The 17,441-nt window shown below is 41.0% G+C and overlaps 1 protein-coding gene and 1 pseudogene across 2 annotated transcripts in view; one reads left to right on the forward strand and one right to left on the reverse strand.

Moving 5' to 3' along the window:
• STIM1 (stromal interaction molecule 1) overlaps nt 1-17,441 on the reverse strand; it is a 231,508-nt gene that overhangs the window by 88,775 nt on the left and 125,292 nt on the right. The window lies entirely within an intron of this gene.
• Nucleotides 7,966-8,656, forward strand: LOC100433445 (non-histone chromosomal protein HMG-14-like; annotated as a pseudogene).

Genomic DNA, 17,441 nt, shown 5'->3' on the forward strand with positions numbered 1-17,441 from the left:
ACAGGGTTTTGATATATTGCTAAGGCTGGTCTTGAACTCTGGGCTCAAGCAATTCTCCCACCTCAGCTTCCCAAGTAGCTGGTACTACAGGTGCAAGCCATTGTGCCTCGCAGTATCCACTCAATAAATTATAGTGTCCTTATCTGTTTTATGGCTATCTCCACCACTAGGGGAACTTCTTCAAAGGCAGCAACATTGCCTTTCCTTTTACTCCTTTATTTCCAGCACCTAGCACATACATAGATACAGAGAATCCCTCTGAGGTCAATGAGAAAGCTCAGTGCTTGTCATGGAATCATCATTGATGCCTCACCAAAACATTGGGCACATGACACAGGTCAAATCCTAGAGGCAGCATTAAAAGTTTCAGCTTGCCAGGTACCTGGCCAGAATGGGAAAGACAGAGAAACTCTAACATCTCCAGTCTTATAAACTGTCAGAACCAAAGTATCCAAGCTAGCCAATACTATCTGGGGAACCTTTGTTTTATGAAAGGAGGACAGAAATAGATCACTAATTAGAAAATATTTCCCCAGAGGAAAGAGATTATCCTCTTAATTGGGGTAAATACTGCCACATTTATATAGGCTGAATGCATAGCACTGGAGAAAATGCACTATGAGAAAGGACGGTTACAAAATTGATGGGTTAGAAGGGACTTCTAGTTTGACAGCATGAGAAGCTCCACAGACCCACTCTCCAGTAAAACTAGTGAAACTTATTTTTCAAAAGCAACCATTTAAAGTTTCTGGAAATGGTCTTAAAGGCACACAGCCAATGAAGAAACATATGCTCAAGAAAATCTAAGAACAGCGAGAGTCCACAATATTTAAACCAAGACCTGTTCTCTGCCTTGCCTCTCCCAACTCAATGACACAGAAACTCCACTCCACACTGATGCAGCTAAAAACACAGATCTTCTCTCTCAAGCTCCCTGTTGAAAGGTTAGCTGCCTGGAATGTCCTGAGCAGGATATTAGCATTTCTGATCCTTCCCCCAGCTACCTGTTACTGAAGCTAAGTTCTAAGTGAGTGTAGCTAAAAGGTGGGCCTCTTTTGTCCCGTTTAACCCCCACTCATAGGACAGGAGCTTTACCTTGGATGCAGTGCCACTGAGAATACTGGAGCCACAACTGGCATTGCCCTGGCTCATAAGATGGTGATTACACTCTGGGAGAAGCAAACCAAAAAGACCTGAGGCTACTGCCACCCCTCTACCAACTCCTCAGCTCCTAAAGTGGTGGTGTCACTCAGAAGCATGTCATTGTCCCCCACCCCAGCTCCAGAACCATGACTCAAAGATTTTGCCTGGCCGAGGAAGCAGGCTATAAAACAAAGAGCTCTGAATCTCTTCCCAGGGGAAATGACCTCATCTGCGACAGAGTGCAGAGAATTTCAAGACTAAGGGTAGGGTACTCTCAAAAGAGTAGAAGTTGTGGTGAAAGGAAAAGATTAGCAGATTCATTGTAGATATAGGCTAAACTGTAGACTAGAGAATTTGCTGGAGATAACTAGGGAAAGAGACAGCTGGGAGGAGTCTCTCGGGGTAAGAACAAATTTCACCAGCCTGGGCAACATAGGGAGACCCCATCTTTACAAAAAATTTAAAAATTAGCCAGGCCACCTGCACATCCTGCACATATATCCCAGAACTTAAAAAAAAAAAAAAAGAAGCCAGGTGCAGTGGCACACACCTGTGGTCCCAATTACTCAGGAGGCTGAGGTAGGAAGATCACTGGAGTCCAGGAGGTTGAGGCTGCAGTGAGCCATGATCACGCCACTGCACTCTAGCCTGGGTGAAAGAGTGGGACTCTATCTCCACAAACAAATCAAAAAAGAACAAATCTCAAACACTGACCTCAGGAACTACCCCTTCAAAGGAACCCTAATATAGTTGGATTAGTCTGAGAAGCAATTTATGCCTCAGGGCATTGCTGAAAAGAGCAGAGCAATCAGATGGCAATTAGTGAACCTAAAAAGCTGGGTGTGGCCAGGGAAAGAGACAGTCAAAGTTCTGCCCAAACCATTATCATCCAAATATGACTGTGGGCATACCAAAGTCCTCTGAGGAGCAACATCAGAGGATTCACACTGTGGGAGGAGGGGGATCAACCACTTAAACAATCTAGCCAGTCATTAAATAAATAAACAAGCAAATAATAATAAGCCCCAGAGTAATCAGATAAGTACCCAAAGTTGCTACAATATATTATCAAAAATGTTCAGCTTCAAACAAACAAAAAAACAAAAAACAAAGAAACATGAAAGTGTGACCCATATACCGGAAAAAAAGTAGGCAACAGAAACTCTCAGTAAGAGGGACCAGATGTCAGATTTAACAGAAAAAGACTACAAATTAGCCATTATAAATATGTCCAAAGATTTTAAAAAATCATGATTTTTAAAGAGGTAAAGGAATGCATGATGTCAATGTTGCATCAAATAAAGAATGTCAATAAAGAGACAGAAATTATTGTTTTAAAAAAAGAACCAAATGGATGTTCTGGAGTTGAAAAGTACAATAACTGAAGTGGAAAATTAGGAGAGGGGCTAAACAGTAGATCTGAACTGACAGAAGAAAGAATTATCAAACTTCAAGAGAGACTGATAGAGATTATACAATCCTAAAAACATAGAGAAAAAGGAATGAAGAAAAATGAACAGAGCCTCAGAGAAATGTACAACACCATTAATCACACCAATATATGAATACCAGAAGGGGAAGATAAAAAGGAGCAGGAAGACTCACACCTGTGAGAGGCCAAAGTGGGTGGACTGCTTGAGGCCAGGAGTTAAAGACCAGCATGGACAACATGGCGAAACCACATCTCTACAAAAAATACAAAAATTAGCCGGGTGTGGTGGTGTACACCTGTGACCCCAGCTACTCGGGGAGGCTGAGACATGAGAATCGCTTGAACCTAGGAGTCAGACTGGAGTGAGCTGAGATTGTGCCACTGTACTCCAGCTTGGGTGACAGAGTGAGACTATGTCTCAAAAAAAAAAAAAAAAAAGAAAGAAAAAGGAGAAGGAAAAATATTCAAAGAAATAATGGCTGAAAAACCTCCCAAGTTTTGAAAAACATTAATCTACCCATAAAGAAAATCTAATAAACTCCAAATAGGATAAATGCAAAGAGATCCACAAATAGACACATTAAGTAAAATGCTAAAAGTCAAAGGCAATGAGAAAACTTTGAAAGCAGCAAGAGAAAAATGACTCATCACACACGTGAACCCTGTAAGATTAACAGTTAACTTCTCACCAAAAATAATGGATGCCAGAAGACAATGGGATAACATGGTCAAAGGGCTCACTGAAGTGAGAGGATGCCAACCAAGAATTGTACATCCAGCAAAACTCTCATGAAAATAAAGACATTTCCAGATAAACAAACACTGAGAAAATTCATTACTAACTGACACACCTTACAAAAAAATACTAAAGGAAGCTCTTTAAGTGACCCCCCAGATAGTACTTTGAATCCATACAAAAAAGTACCAACACTGAGCCAGGTACTGTTCTAGGTACTGGAGATGTAGCAGTGAACAAAACAGATCCCTTTCCCTTATGAACTTTATATTCTAGGCAATAAATAATAAAACAATAAGTGATTAAATAATAAAATCCAGATGATGATAAGTTCTTAAAAATTATTTTAAAAAGTGATTAATAATGAAGATCTGGGTGCCAGGAATGGGGTAGAGGTGCAGATTTCATTATTAAATAGGGTGGTCTGGGAAAGGTCTCTTTGATAAGATGAAGTATGACAAATGACAAAGAATATTTTTGGGGGTTTTTGTTTTGTTTTTTGTTTTTTTGAGACAGAGTATCCCTCTGTCACCCAGGCTGGAGTGCAGTGGCACAATCTCTGCTCACCACAACCTTCACCTCCTGGGTTCAAGCATTTCTCCTGCCTGAGCCTCTCGAGTAGCTGAGATTACAGGCATATGCCACCACACCCAGCTAATTTTGTATTTTTAGTAGAGACAGGGTTTTACTATGTTGGCCAGGCTGGTCTCGAACTCCTGACCTCAAGTGATCTGCCCACCTTGGCCTCCCAAAGTGCTGGGATTACAGGCATTAGCCATCACGCCCAGCCACAAAGTATATTTTATATGGAAATATGAGGGCATAAACTAAATATCTAAGGAAACAACAGTCCAGGCAGGGGCAAAAGCTAGAACCAAGGCCCTAAAGCAGGAATATAAAAGAGTATGAAGGAACACCAAAGAGTGTGGCTACAGTGAATGACAAGGGGAATATAAGTCAGAGAGGATATCAGAATAAGTGGGGACCAGATCACAGAGGGCCTTGCTAACTTTTGTGGAGACTGTGGCTTTCACACCAAACAAAAAAATGAAGTTATCACAAGTTTTGAGCAGAGTGAAATGATCTGGTTTACTTTTTTTTTTTTTTTCAAAAAAGCTCTCTAGCTGCTACATTGAGAATAAATGTAGACATGGTTATCTGCTAGGAGACTATTGAGCCTTGGTGCCTGCAGTGGAATGATAGTGAGAAATGATTCTATTTTGGATATGTTTTAAAAGGAGAACCCACAGGATTTACCAATAGATGTGGAGTTGAGAAAAATTATGAATTATTTAGAATATTTTTTGCCCAGGCAATTGAAACAATGGACTTGCCTTCAACTGAGATGAGGAAGGCAGTATATACAGCAGGTTTTGGATGAGATGATATTTAGAATCCAGCTAGTGCACATTAAGCTTCAGATGCCTTTAAAACGCTTAGAAGAAAACACAGGTGTAAGTTATCACGACCTTGGATTTGACAATGGTTTCTTAGACATGACCTCAAAAGTATGAGCAGAAACAACAGCAAAAAAAATAAATAAACTGGACTTCATCAAAATTTAAAACTTCTGTGCTTCAAAGGACACAATCAAGAAAGTGAAAAAGCAACCCACAGAATGGGAGAAAATATTTTCAAATCACGTATCTCATAAGGGATTTGTACCTAAAATATATAAAGAACTTTAACAACTCAATACCAAAAAGACAACCCAATTTAAAAATAAGTAAAGGTTTTTAATTTTATTTTAAATTTTTTTTGAGACAGAGTCTCACTCTGTCACCCAGGCTAAAGTGCAGTGGCCCAATCTCGGCTCACTACAACCTCCGCCTGCTGGGTTCAAGCCATTCTCATGTCTCAGCCTCCTGAGTAGCTGGAATTATAGGCACACATCACCATGCCCAGCTAATTTTTGTATTTTTTTTTGTAGAGACCAAGTTTTGCCACATCGCCCTGGCTGGTCTCAAACTCCTGGCTTCAGGCAATCCGCCCGCCACCCAAAGCGCTGGGATTACAGGTATGAGCCACCATACCAGGACACAATGTTATTATTAAAAACTAAAAAAAAAAAAAAAAAAAAAAACAGATGTTGGCAAGGCTGCAGAGAAAAGAGAACACTTATACACAGTTGATGGGAATGTAAATTAGTCCAGCCACTGTGGAAAGCAGTTTGGATATTTTTTTTCTTTTTGAGATGGAGTTTCACTCTTGTTGCCCAGGCTGGAGTGCAATGGCACGATCTCGGCCCACCGCAACCTCCGCCTCCCGGGTTCATGCGATTCTCCTGCCTCAGCCTTCCAAGTAGCTGGGATTACAGGCATGCGTCACCATGCCCGGCTAATTTTTTTGTATTTTTAGTAGAGATGGGGTTTCTCCGTGTTGGTCAGGCTGGTCTTGAACTCCCGACCTCAGGTGATCCACCCGCCTCAGCCTCCCAAAGTGCTGGGATTACAGGCATGAGCCACCGCGCCCGGCCACAGCAGTGACTCAGGAGATTTCTAAGAGTACTAAAAATAGAACTACCATTCAATCCAGCAATTCCATTACTGTATACATACCCAAAGGAAAATAAATTATTCTACTAAAAAGACATGTGCACTCATATGTTCACTGCAGCACTATTCACAATAGCAAAGACATGAAATCAACCTAGATGCCATTAATTAATGTGATACAGGCCAGGCACGGTGGTTCATGCCTGTAATACCAGCACTTTGGGAGGCCAAGGCTGGAGAAGAGCTTGAGCCCAGGAGTTCAAGACCAGCCTGGGCAACATGGCAAAACCCTGTATCTACAAAACAATACAAAGAAATTAGCCAGGCAGTGGTGCATGCCTGTAGTTTCAGCTACTCAAAAGCTGAAGTGGGAGGAATGCTTGAGCCCAGGAGATTGAGGCTGCAGTGAGCCGGAATCATGCCACTGCACTCCAGCCTGGGTGACAGAGCAAGACCCTGACTCAAAAAAAAAAAAAAAAAAAAGGGAAAGAAAATGTGGTACATATTGACCATGAAAATATTTTGCAGCAACATGAATGCAGCTGGATGCCATTATCCTAAGTGAATTAATGCAGACACAGAAAACCAGATATTGCATGTTCTCACTTGTAAGTGGGAACTAAATCTTGAGTACACACAAACACAAAGATGTGAACAATAGATACTGGGATCTCCAAAAGGAGTGGGGATAGGGAGAAGGACTGAAAAAATTCCCATTGGATGCTATGGTAACTATCTGCATAGGAAAATCAATAGAATCCCAAACCTCAGCATCACGCAATATACTCTTGTAACAAATCTGCACATGTACCCCGTGAATATAAAATGAAGATGGAAATTTTTTAAAATAATAAAAAATAAAATAAATGAGCAAAGGATCTGAGAAAATATTTCTCTAAAGAAGATATACAGATAACCATTAAGCACATGAAAAGATGTTCAATACCATTAGTCATCAGAGAAATGTAAATCAAAATCATAATGAGATATTGCTTTATACCAACTAGGATGACTGTAATCAAAAAGTCAGACAATAACAAGTGTTGATGAGCATGTGGAGAGAACAGATCCCTCATACACTGCTGGCTGGAATGTAAAAATGGTTTAGCCACTTGAACCATTTTTATATGGAAAATACTCTGGCAGTTCCTAAAACAGGTAAACACAGTTAACCATATGACTCAGCAATTCTATTCATATGTATGTACCCAAGAGAAATAAAAGTACACGTCCAAACAAAACATAAAACACATGTCCACACAAAAACTTAAACATGCCTATAGCAGCAGTATTCATTATAGCCAAAAAGTGAAACAAACCAGATGTCTATAAATTGATGAATGGTAAACAAAACTGGTATGTCCATGCAATAGAATATTATTTGGTCATGAAAAGAAATAAAGTACAGATATATATACATGAACATGTACAGGCAGTACTGACACAACATGAATGCACCTTGAAAACATGCTAAGTGAAAAAAGCTAGTTACAACAGACCACATATTATATGATTGAATTTACATGAAATGTCCATAATAGGCAAAACTACAGAAAGAGAAAGTAGATTCGTGGTTGCTTAGGGCTGGGGGAAATGTGGAGAGAGAACAATAGCTAATGTGTATGTGGTTTCTTTTTGAGGTGACAAAAATGTTTTTAATTGACTGAGGTGATGGTTGCAAATATCTGTGAATATACTAAAACCCAGTGAATTGTACATACATGGGTGAATTGCACAGTATGTGAATTCTTTCTCCAAAAAGCTGTTTTTTAAAAATTGATAGGTTAGACTAGAGGCCAGATAAACTTTTTCTGTAAAGAGTCAGACAGTAAATATTTTAGGCTTGGTGGTCCATATGGTCTCTGTCGCAACTACTCAACTCTGCTGTTCTTGTGTAAAAGCAGCAATAGACAATATGTAAATGAATGAGAGTGGCTGTATGCCAATAAAACTTTACAGACACTGAAATTTCAATTTCATATAAATTTCACATCTTGAAATTCTTCTTTAGCTTTCCCCCTAAACTATTTTAAAATGTAAAAATCAGGGTTCTCCCACCGCCCCTGCTGGGGGGTCTCAGCAGCTCGGGCGGCGGGAGGAGCGGCAGCGACCAGGCAGCCCAGCTTCGCGAAGGCTCTCGGTGCGCCGCCGCACGCGCCCTCCACGCCGCCAGGATGCCTAAGAGGAAGGTCAGCTCCGCCGAAGGGGCCGCCAAGGAAGAGCCCAAGAGGAGATCGGCGCGGTTGTCTGCTAAACCTGCTCCTGCAAAAGTGGAAGCGAAGCCGAAAAAGGCAGCAGCGAAGGATAAATCTTCAGACAACAAGTGCAAACAAAAGGGAAAAGGGGAGCGAAGGGAAAACAGGCCGAAGTGGCTAACCAAGAAACTAAAGAACATTTACCTGCAGTAAACAGGGAAAAGAAAACTGAGGAGAGTACAGCCTCTAATGAGGCAGGAGAGAAAGAAGCCAAGTCTGAATAATACCACACATCATATATTATCAATGGTCCCTGTCTCCCTTCTTGTACAATCCAGAGGAATATTTTATCAACTATTTTGTAAATGCAAGTTTTTTAGTAGCTCTAGAAACATTTTTAAGAAGGAGGGAATCCCACCTCATCCCATCTTTTAAGTGTAAATGCTTTATTTAAGAGGTGAAATCATTCGCTGATTGTTTATTTTTTGGTACAACCAGAAAACAGTGTGGGTTATTGAATTATGGGAGGTTTTGACTGTCTTTGGTGTCAGCTTAACACTCCATAGATGGGGGTTAGTTTTTATATCCTATAATACAATGCATATTAAATGACAATATGGAGTCAGTCCTGCATTTAATGTCTTGAACATTTTAAATTACTTCTATTCCCATGTTATTTTTTAGTAGAATTGTTTCCTAAAGAAAACCACTCCTTGATCATGGCTCTCCCTGTCAGAATTGTGTGTACTCTGTAACATCTTTGGTTGTGGTAGTCTTGTTTTCCTAATCACCTGGTTACTGTGCTTTGAAAGATTAAAAATTTGAATATGTAGTGTACATGCTATTCAGTTGTGAATTGGTGGGACATATGTAACAGCTTATCAACATGTGAAGATACCGGTACTTGATAGCCTCTTAAGGACAATTTGCTTCCAAATTTTAAGCTGGAAAGTCACTGGAATAACTTTAAAAAAAAGAATTACAATACATGGCTTTTTAGATTTTCAGTACATATGTTAAGAATTGTGTACAAATTGAAATGTCTGTACTGATCCTCAACCAATAAAATCTCAATTATGAAAGAAAAAAATGTAAAAATCATTTTTAGTTTGCAGGCTATACGAAAAAAACAGTTTGCTGATCCCTGGACTAGATATAATAAATCCACCCTCTGCTCTGGCTTCAGGTGCTAAGGAAATCTCTCTCCCTGACAATCCCCATGAACAAACAGCAACTTCAATTCCCCACTCAGTTTTCCCTCATGCTACCATCCCTATACATGGCTTTCAAACACCCTGAGAGGACCACAAACCCAGCCAAACACTCAACAGCAGGAAAACCTCTAGGACTCCATTTCCAAAATAGAACACCCACTTCAATAGACTTGGCAAAAAGAATTAGAGCTCATCACGTGTTCCTTATAAATGACACTCACCTTTGGGCAGTGGTATGGGAAGAGGCTTAGGGACAAAGAATATAAGACAATAAAACAAACTCATGCCTCTCCCAAGAAGCTTCTGGCATCTAATCAACTCTAAGAGGGAGGATTTAGGCTTATGCATCAATGAGCAATACAAAATATATATACACACTGTGTGTGTGTGTGTGTGTCCTTAAGGACAAAATATCCTATTAAGAGTATTGTACTACACTAGAGAAGGCAGAAGAATAGTGCAGGCATTGGGAGTTCCAGAAGCCTTTGTTAAGCACCATTTGTTCTTTCATTTGCCTAACCAATATTTACTGAGTAGTTACTACGTGACAGGTCTTGTGCTGAGATCCAAGGACACACAGATTAATCAGACATATTGAAAGCATCTAGGTGAGACAGATATATAGAAGAGAGTTGGTCCTTGAAGGAAAGAACCACTGCTCTATGCAGAGGAAAGTGTTACCACTCAATCCCAAAGACAGAGCCAAGCAACTTTCTCTCCAGCTCCTCCATCCCCATACTGCCTGAGACCACACGAAGTTTTCCACTCTTAACTGATCACGTAGCTTGGTCAACATCCAGAGAAATCACAAAGCTTATGAAGTGTCACAGAGGAAAAAGAATTTCACAGATAATGTCTTGAATCACATTTCTGCCACTTACCACTGTGTCACCTAGAGCCTGTAAAATGCAAACTACCTCACAGTTACAATGTGGAGAAAAGGAGATAATTTAAGGCACAGTCCCTTACAGTGCCTATATGTAGAAGATGCTTCATATGGGTTTGACTATTCTGAACCTAGGTCTCCTTGACAAGGGGGCTCATACTATTTATACTGGTTTGTCTGAGGAGAAACCTAGTGTCTGAGGATAAACAAGAATAAAGAGTATGAGCCCCCTTGTCAAGGGACCCAGCAACTTCTAATCTTACCAGTTACTTCCCAGAGACTTCTAATCTTACCTCTGCCTCCTCAAGACACCAAATGGCTAGATAAAAGAGGGCATGCCTCTCATCAAGCCTGTGCCAAACTGCTGAGGTGTATGCCTATGTGGATCTATACCTGAGAAGGCCTGATGCATGTTGGGTACTGACAAAAAATTAGAAGAAACTGGATAACACAACAACTATAGAAATTTGCACACAGCTCTATGGTTTACAAAGGATATTTTTCAAGCCTCACATCAGCCATTAAAGGTATATGTTACTGGTGTCCCTATCTTATAGATGAAGTAACTATTCTCTAGATACTTCCCTACTTGATGTCTCCCAGAGTTGCCATATTTTTTGCCTCCTGCCTTTACTCGTTAAGTTCCCCTTTCCTGGAATGCTCTTCTTCCTTTCTTCATCTAGTAAACTCCTGCTCATCTTTAAAAACCAAGTTCCAACTTCACCTCCTCTGCAAAACCTGCTCCTGCCATACCTTCACTCAGAATTAGGGCCAGCTCTGTTTACTTCTAGCTTTTCAACTTTAGGATGAAATCCAACTTCCTCAGTATGGCACACAAATCTGGCTACAGCCTGCCTTTCTAATCTTATTCCCAACCTCTCTCTCCCTGCCCCACTATTACATTTGCTCGAGTTAAAAGAACCACTGACCACAGATTCCCAAGGACATCATACTTGTTACTCCACATGATGTATCATGCTCAGCCCCCTCCCCATGTAAACTCCTATTCATCTCCAAAAATTCATCTCAGGCAATACCTTTTCTGGGTAGGGTTTCCTGTTATCCTCAGATGGGTTAACTCTTTTCTGTACTTCCAGAGCATGCAGGGCTCATCTCTTGTTACAATATCTATAGGGATTGAATATGTATGTTTTTTGCCTCAGTAATATGTGAGACCTTTGTAGGTAGTAAATTCATCTTATTAGTCTTCAAATGAATATGCAAAGTATATCCAGCATCCAGTACATAGCACACACTAAATATGTTTGAAGAAAAAAGAGAGAAAGAAGGCAAGGAGCACATCAAAAAGTAAGAAAGATTTCAAAGGAGGTATTTATAAGTGAGGAGAAGAACACAAGAATGAATGAAAGGAAATGAAAGGAAACTCACTGAACTTGAGTGAATCAGACAATTCTTGTTAATGCTATGAAGTACAAGTACACTGAATGTGAGGCATATGCAGACACAGACATGCACAGAAGGACTTGAAAAAATACATATATAGTCAAACAAACACAAACACCAGTTAGGTCTGAAGGGAAGCAGGGCCTTGGGAGCCAGCTGCCAATTCCTCCTTAGACAGGAAGAGTCAGAAGTTTTAATTTCTGAAGCATGGCTTTTCTCTCTCTGCTAGCTTGACCATTCCTGGCTGCTAGGTGATACCTGCATTCTGCCTACCACTTTGTGGGGCCCAGATTCTGCCTAGACTGACAGCATCTTTGGGCTGCTGATTACATTTCTGGCTCTGCTTTTACTTCCAGGTCCTGTGTCCTATACCTCAGACCAAACCCTTTGTCCCTAACCTTCTCCTTGATCCTCAACCTCATTTATGGGCTTTCTTTCAGCCCCTACTTCCTTGGCTCAGTGTTCCTCTTCTCCCTCCACTTCTTATCATACACAGACACATCTAAATGCACAAAGACACATACCCACACAAGCACAAAATGATGTATACACACATACAAAAAAACACAAACACAAAGGCACATATAGACATATACACATATACAGACATCTATACAAACAAGTCTTACAAATATATCTCATCCCTGTCATTGACAGGATTACCATCCAGAAAAGACAAAGCAGACTCAATAACAAAGAGAGGAGGAAGGAAAACAACAGCCTGCTTAGTGAGAAAGAATTTCCCTATCTGTCAAAGCAAGCCACCGTCGGGTTTTCCTGGAAACATGAGGGGTACCATCTGGGGGAGCTGCTGCCTCATCTTGTATCTGGCTAAGGTACTGGGACAGATTGCAAACTATGCCTACTGTCACTGATATGTAGCTCAGCTTGTCTGGGAACTGGTACCCTTGCCTGCGTGCTGGCTGACAATATGGCTTCTGCTACACCTGTACATATAAGATCACTGCATCCTGATTCCTCTGGAAACTCCCACAGGCCCTATGCATACTACCATTACAGCTCTTAAAATGTGCTATTGTCACTGCCTGTTTATATAATTGTCTCTCTCACTAGCCTAGGGCTTGTTAATGACAAAGAGTATCTTATTTTCATCACCACTTTGTAGATGAGGAAAGTGAGTCTCCAAATCACTTGGCCGTATACTTAGTACATTGCAAGGTTTGGATTTGAACCCAGGTTGGACTCCAAAGCTCATGCTTAGACTTTTAAAAAGTCAAAGTCCAAATAGTTTATTCTAAAGTTATTCTAAGAAACTCACAAAAGTTAGGATTGAATGTATGAGCTGGGCCAAATAACTTGAACTCAATAGAAGTTGCGGCCTATAAACTGATGAGCCACTCCTGGTAGGTGAATTCTACAGCCACCCCATAAGTACTTACAAGGAAGAATGGGAACAGGACATTTCTTTAGCCTAAGGAGCAGGTTTCACTTGAAAAATTATGTCATCCACGGTGTCAGCTATCTCTGTTCTGTCCAAAGGGCCTGAGCAGACTTCAATCCATGCTTTGCCTGAATTAAGAGCAGGGGGTCAGAATGTTCCATGAAGTAGGAGACAAGATGATGATTGCACCAGGATACAGGCAGAGAACTAGAAAGAAAAAAGGCAGAGAGGTGCCTCCAAACTGAAGTCAAAGAAGAATTACTGTAGCAACAAAATGTATATACCAGAAACCAATGCTGAAGTAAATTTGCATATAGTAAATTTTTTTAAGAAAGGAGAAAGAGGCTGGACACGGTTGCTCACACCAGTAGTCCCAGCACTTTAGGAGGCCAAGGCGGGTGGATCACTTGAGGTCAGGAGTTCGAGACCAGCCTGACCAACATATGAAACCCCGTCTCTACTAAAAATACAAAAATTAGCCGGGCATGGTGGCATATGCCTGTAATCCCAGCTACTCGCGAGGCTGAGGCAGGAGAATCGCTTGAATCCAGGAGGCGGAGGTTGCAGTGAGCTGAGACTGTGCCACTGTACTCCAGCCTGGGCAACAAGAGGAAACTCCATCTAAAAAAAAAAAGAAAGGAGAAAGAGGAGGAGGAGGAGGAGAAAGAGAAAAAGCAGCAGCAGCAGTAGCTCCAGGCTGTCAAAGCTGTGTGCAGGGAATGCAAAGAAAAGTTATGTTCGGAATTGGGTCCAGGGACCAAAAGGAGAGCTCTGCTTCCCAGGTGCCAGTATGGCCTCTGGGAGTGATATAGCAGCCATGGGAATCAGAGAGAGGCCCTGAGCACAAGGTGAATCAAGGAAAAATAAAACTACAGCCACTTGGCTAGCTGTCTTTGACAACTCCTCACATGTAATATCACATAGTAGGGGTCAAGAAATTGATTCAGGCCCCTGGTATATGGGTAAGAGGGAATTGCCACCAGGTTGTCCCATAGATTCTTTGACATCTTCACTTCCCCAGAAGCAGTACTAACTACAAAAAAGGAAAAGGAAGGAATAAAAAGAGGGAAACAGGGAGAAATTCTCCAAAAGAGAATGCTTCAGGACTCTTCAGTCTGACATTCTCAAAAGTCATCTATACCTCCCCAGGAACTGAGGCAACCTCGCTGTCAGTTAGCTAACCAGGGATCCACTTCCAGCAACCATGGTACTTCAGACTTCAAAGCACCACTGCATCTCTATCAAAGTTGGAGGTAGGGGAAATGGAGATAGAGGCAGGGCACGGTGGCTTACACTTGTAATCCCAACACTTTGGGAGGCCAAGGCAGGCCGATTACTGGAGACCAGGAGTTCGAGACCAGCCTGGCCAACATAGAGAAACCCCTTCTCTACTAAAAACACAAAAACATTAGCCAGGCATGGTGGTGCATGCCTGTATCCCCAGCTACTCGGGAGGCTGAGGCATGAGAATCACTTGACCCTAGGAGATGGAGGCTGCAGTGAGCAGAGATCACGCCACTGCACTCCAGCCTGGGTGACAGAGCAAGACTCTGTCTCAAAAAAAAAAAAAAAAAATGGAGATAGAAATCAACATGACTTTCAAAGTGCTTTCTACAGGGCCCTAAGGATTGTTACGGGCTGGGCTACAGAAAGGCAAGCGAAAGGTGACCACCACTCCAACCAATGCAGTGACACTTTTTTAAAAAACATCTTTATTGAGATTTAATTCACATACTAATTGTAGTATAAAACCCAATAGTTTTTAGTATATTCACAGAAGTATACAACTATCACCACAATCTAATTTTAGAACATTATCATCAGCCTGAGGCACATCTGAGTTACAATAACCTCAAAAATGGTTAACTATGAGCTAACTCAGTCTCTTTCCTTATTGGTTATACAGAAAAAAATTAATGTCTGTCTCAGAGATTTCTTGTAAGGATTATATGAGACAGCATATGCAAGAGTACACAGCACTAGCCTAGCACATCATAGCAATGGTAGTATGAGTTAAAGAAGTAGAAATACTGCTACTATAAACTAGACCACAGGCTGGGTACTTGATATACATGATTTCATTTCATCTTTGCCATAATCTTTCAAGGTAGGAATTACTGACTAATTTGACGGTAAGGAAATGAAAGTTCACAGAGTTTAAGAAAATTTTCCAGGCTGGGTGCGGTGGCTCATGTTTACAATCCCAGGATTTTGGGAGGCTGAGGTGGGCAGAGATTTCTTGAGCCCAGGAGTTTTGAGACCAGCCTGGGTAACATGGCGAAACCCCATCTCTACAAAAAACATAAAAATTAACTGGGCATGGTGGCATGCACCTGTAGTCCCAGCTACTCAGGAGGCTGTAGTGGGAAGATTGCTTGAGCCCAGGAGTTTGAGGCTGCAGTAAGCTATGAGCATGCCACTGCACTCCAGGCTGGGCGACAGAGCAAGACTCTATTAAAGAAAAAAAAGAAAGAAAAGAAAAGAAAAGAAAAAAGAAACAAAAAGAAAAGAGAAAGAGAAAGAGAGAGAGAAAAACTTTCCAAAGTCAAACAACTAATAATTGGCAAAGTATACCTGAAACTATCATCTTTCTTGCTTTAAAAGTACATACTTTTGCTCTACTACATAGCCTTTGGGCATTCTCAGTGTTTTCCTTTTTTTCTTCACTTGTGCTCCTATAGTATGTGTTATTCTCAAAGTCTTTCCTATCATTTTAAGTACAGTAATCTTACCTCCATCCAGATTCTGCACATGATTCATAACATAGGGCAGAAGGGCAGGGAAGAAGGTCACAGAGGAGATCAGACGTATAGGTCATATACTAACATGTCTAGAGCCCAGACTGTAGCAACTCCAGAAAAACAACCCAACACTGACTTCAGCTTTTATCCTGACAGGGAACTCACAAGTCCAAAGCACTCTGTCTCCATCACCATTGACCAGCCCACTCTGTACTCCTCCTTTGCACTAGAGAAACAATTTACAGGGCATAAAACAATAAGATAGTATCTTTGTTTTCAAATTCAAAATTCAAAAAAACCTCAACTCAGCACTCTTATGAGAAAGGTCCTGAACCAAACACAATGTTATGAGAAACAGCAATGAATAAAACCTAGTTCATGACCCCTAAAGGAACTCACAATCTGGTAGGACAGTTAAGGATGGACCCAATTACAACACAGAACAGAGCAACATGACAAACATAAGGTTCATGCCAAGTACTCTCGAACATGAGAAAGGATTACTTCCCACTGTAGGAGAACAAACAAGATTTCTTGGATTGGCCAGGCGTGGTGGCTCACGCCTATAATCTCAACACTTTGGGAGCCCGAGGCGGATGAATCACAAGGTCAGGAGTTCAAGACCAGCTTGGCCAACATGATGAAAGGGAGCCTGAGGCAGAAGAATCATTGGAACCCAAGAGGCAGAGGTTGCAGTGAGCCGAGATCACACCACTGCACTCCAGCCTGGGCGACAGAACAAGACTCCGTCTCCAAAAATATATATATATATTTCTTGAATGAAGCAACATTTAATCTAGGCCAGTAGTTCTCAACAAGGGGCAGTTTGAAAATTGACAACTGACAATAGTAACTGGCAATATTTTTGGTTGTCAAACTGGAAGGGGGAAGGGGAAAGGTTTGCTACTGGCATCCAGTATGTAGAGGCTAGGAATGCTACTAAACATCCTACAATGTACAAGACAGCTCCCCACAACAAAGAACTATCTGGCCCAAAATATCAATAATGCTGAGGTTCCGAAACCCTTCTAGGCCTTGGTGGACAAATGAAATTTCTTTTTCCTTTTGTTTCTATTTGTTGTTTGTCGTTATTGTTGTTGTTGTTGTTGTTGTTTTATTCCAGGCATTGCACTGAAATCTGTGGGTTGTTTTTTTTTTTTTTTAAGAGATGGCATCTTGTTCTGTTGCCCAGCTTGGTCTAGAACTCCTGGCCTCAAGCGATCCTCCTGTCTCAACCAAGTAGCTGAGATTATAGGCATGAACCACCAAACCTGGCTTGATTTTTACAGGCAAAGTGGGAAGCAGAGAAATGCCAGGATAAGGATTTATCTGGAACAGGGGCACAGTGATAAGATATGAAGAGCATGTTTGGGGTGGCTATAGCATAGAGTAAGGAAACACAGTATAACATGAACTAGCAGCATAAGCTAAAGCCAAATGGTGGGAGCATTGAAGGACAGACCCAGAGTTTAGATTAATTAAACAAGCAAAAGTAAGCCACTCATTTATAGTTTTATCATCTCTAAAATGGAGTTAATAACACCTAGTTCACAGAGTGGTTAAGGATTAAACAAAACTTTATATGTAATCAGCTTGGCTTGGCACATGGTAGAAGTAATCTGATGAGTTGTGCTTTAATAATGCCAGTATTAGTGCAGGAAGACAAAGCTATAGACAAAACAATACAATCAAAATCATTAGGGCACAAAGCAAGGCAATTTCTAATTAAGTGCTAAATTGAGCGATAGACACTATGTACTATGGGAGTTAGTATTGAAATGAGGAAGATCAGT

The sequence above is a fragment of the Pongo abelii genome, chromosome 9 (assembly GCF_028885655.2).
Source record: "Pongo abelii isolate AG06213 chromosome 9, NHGRI_mPonAbe1-v2.0_pri, whole genome shotgun sequence".
In the NCBI taxonomy this organism is placed as follows: domain Eukaryota; kingdom Metazoa; phylum Chordata; class Mammalia; order Primates; family Hominidae; genus Pongo; species Pongo abelii.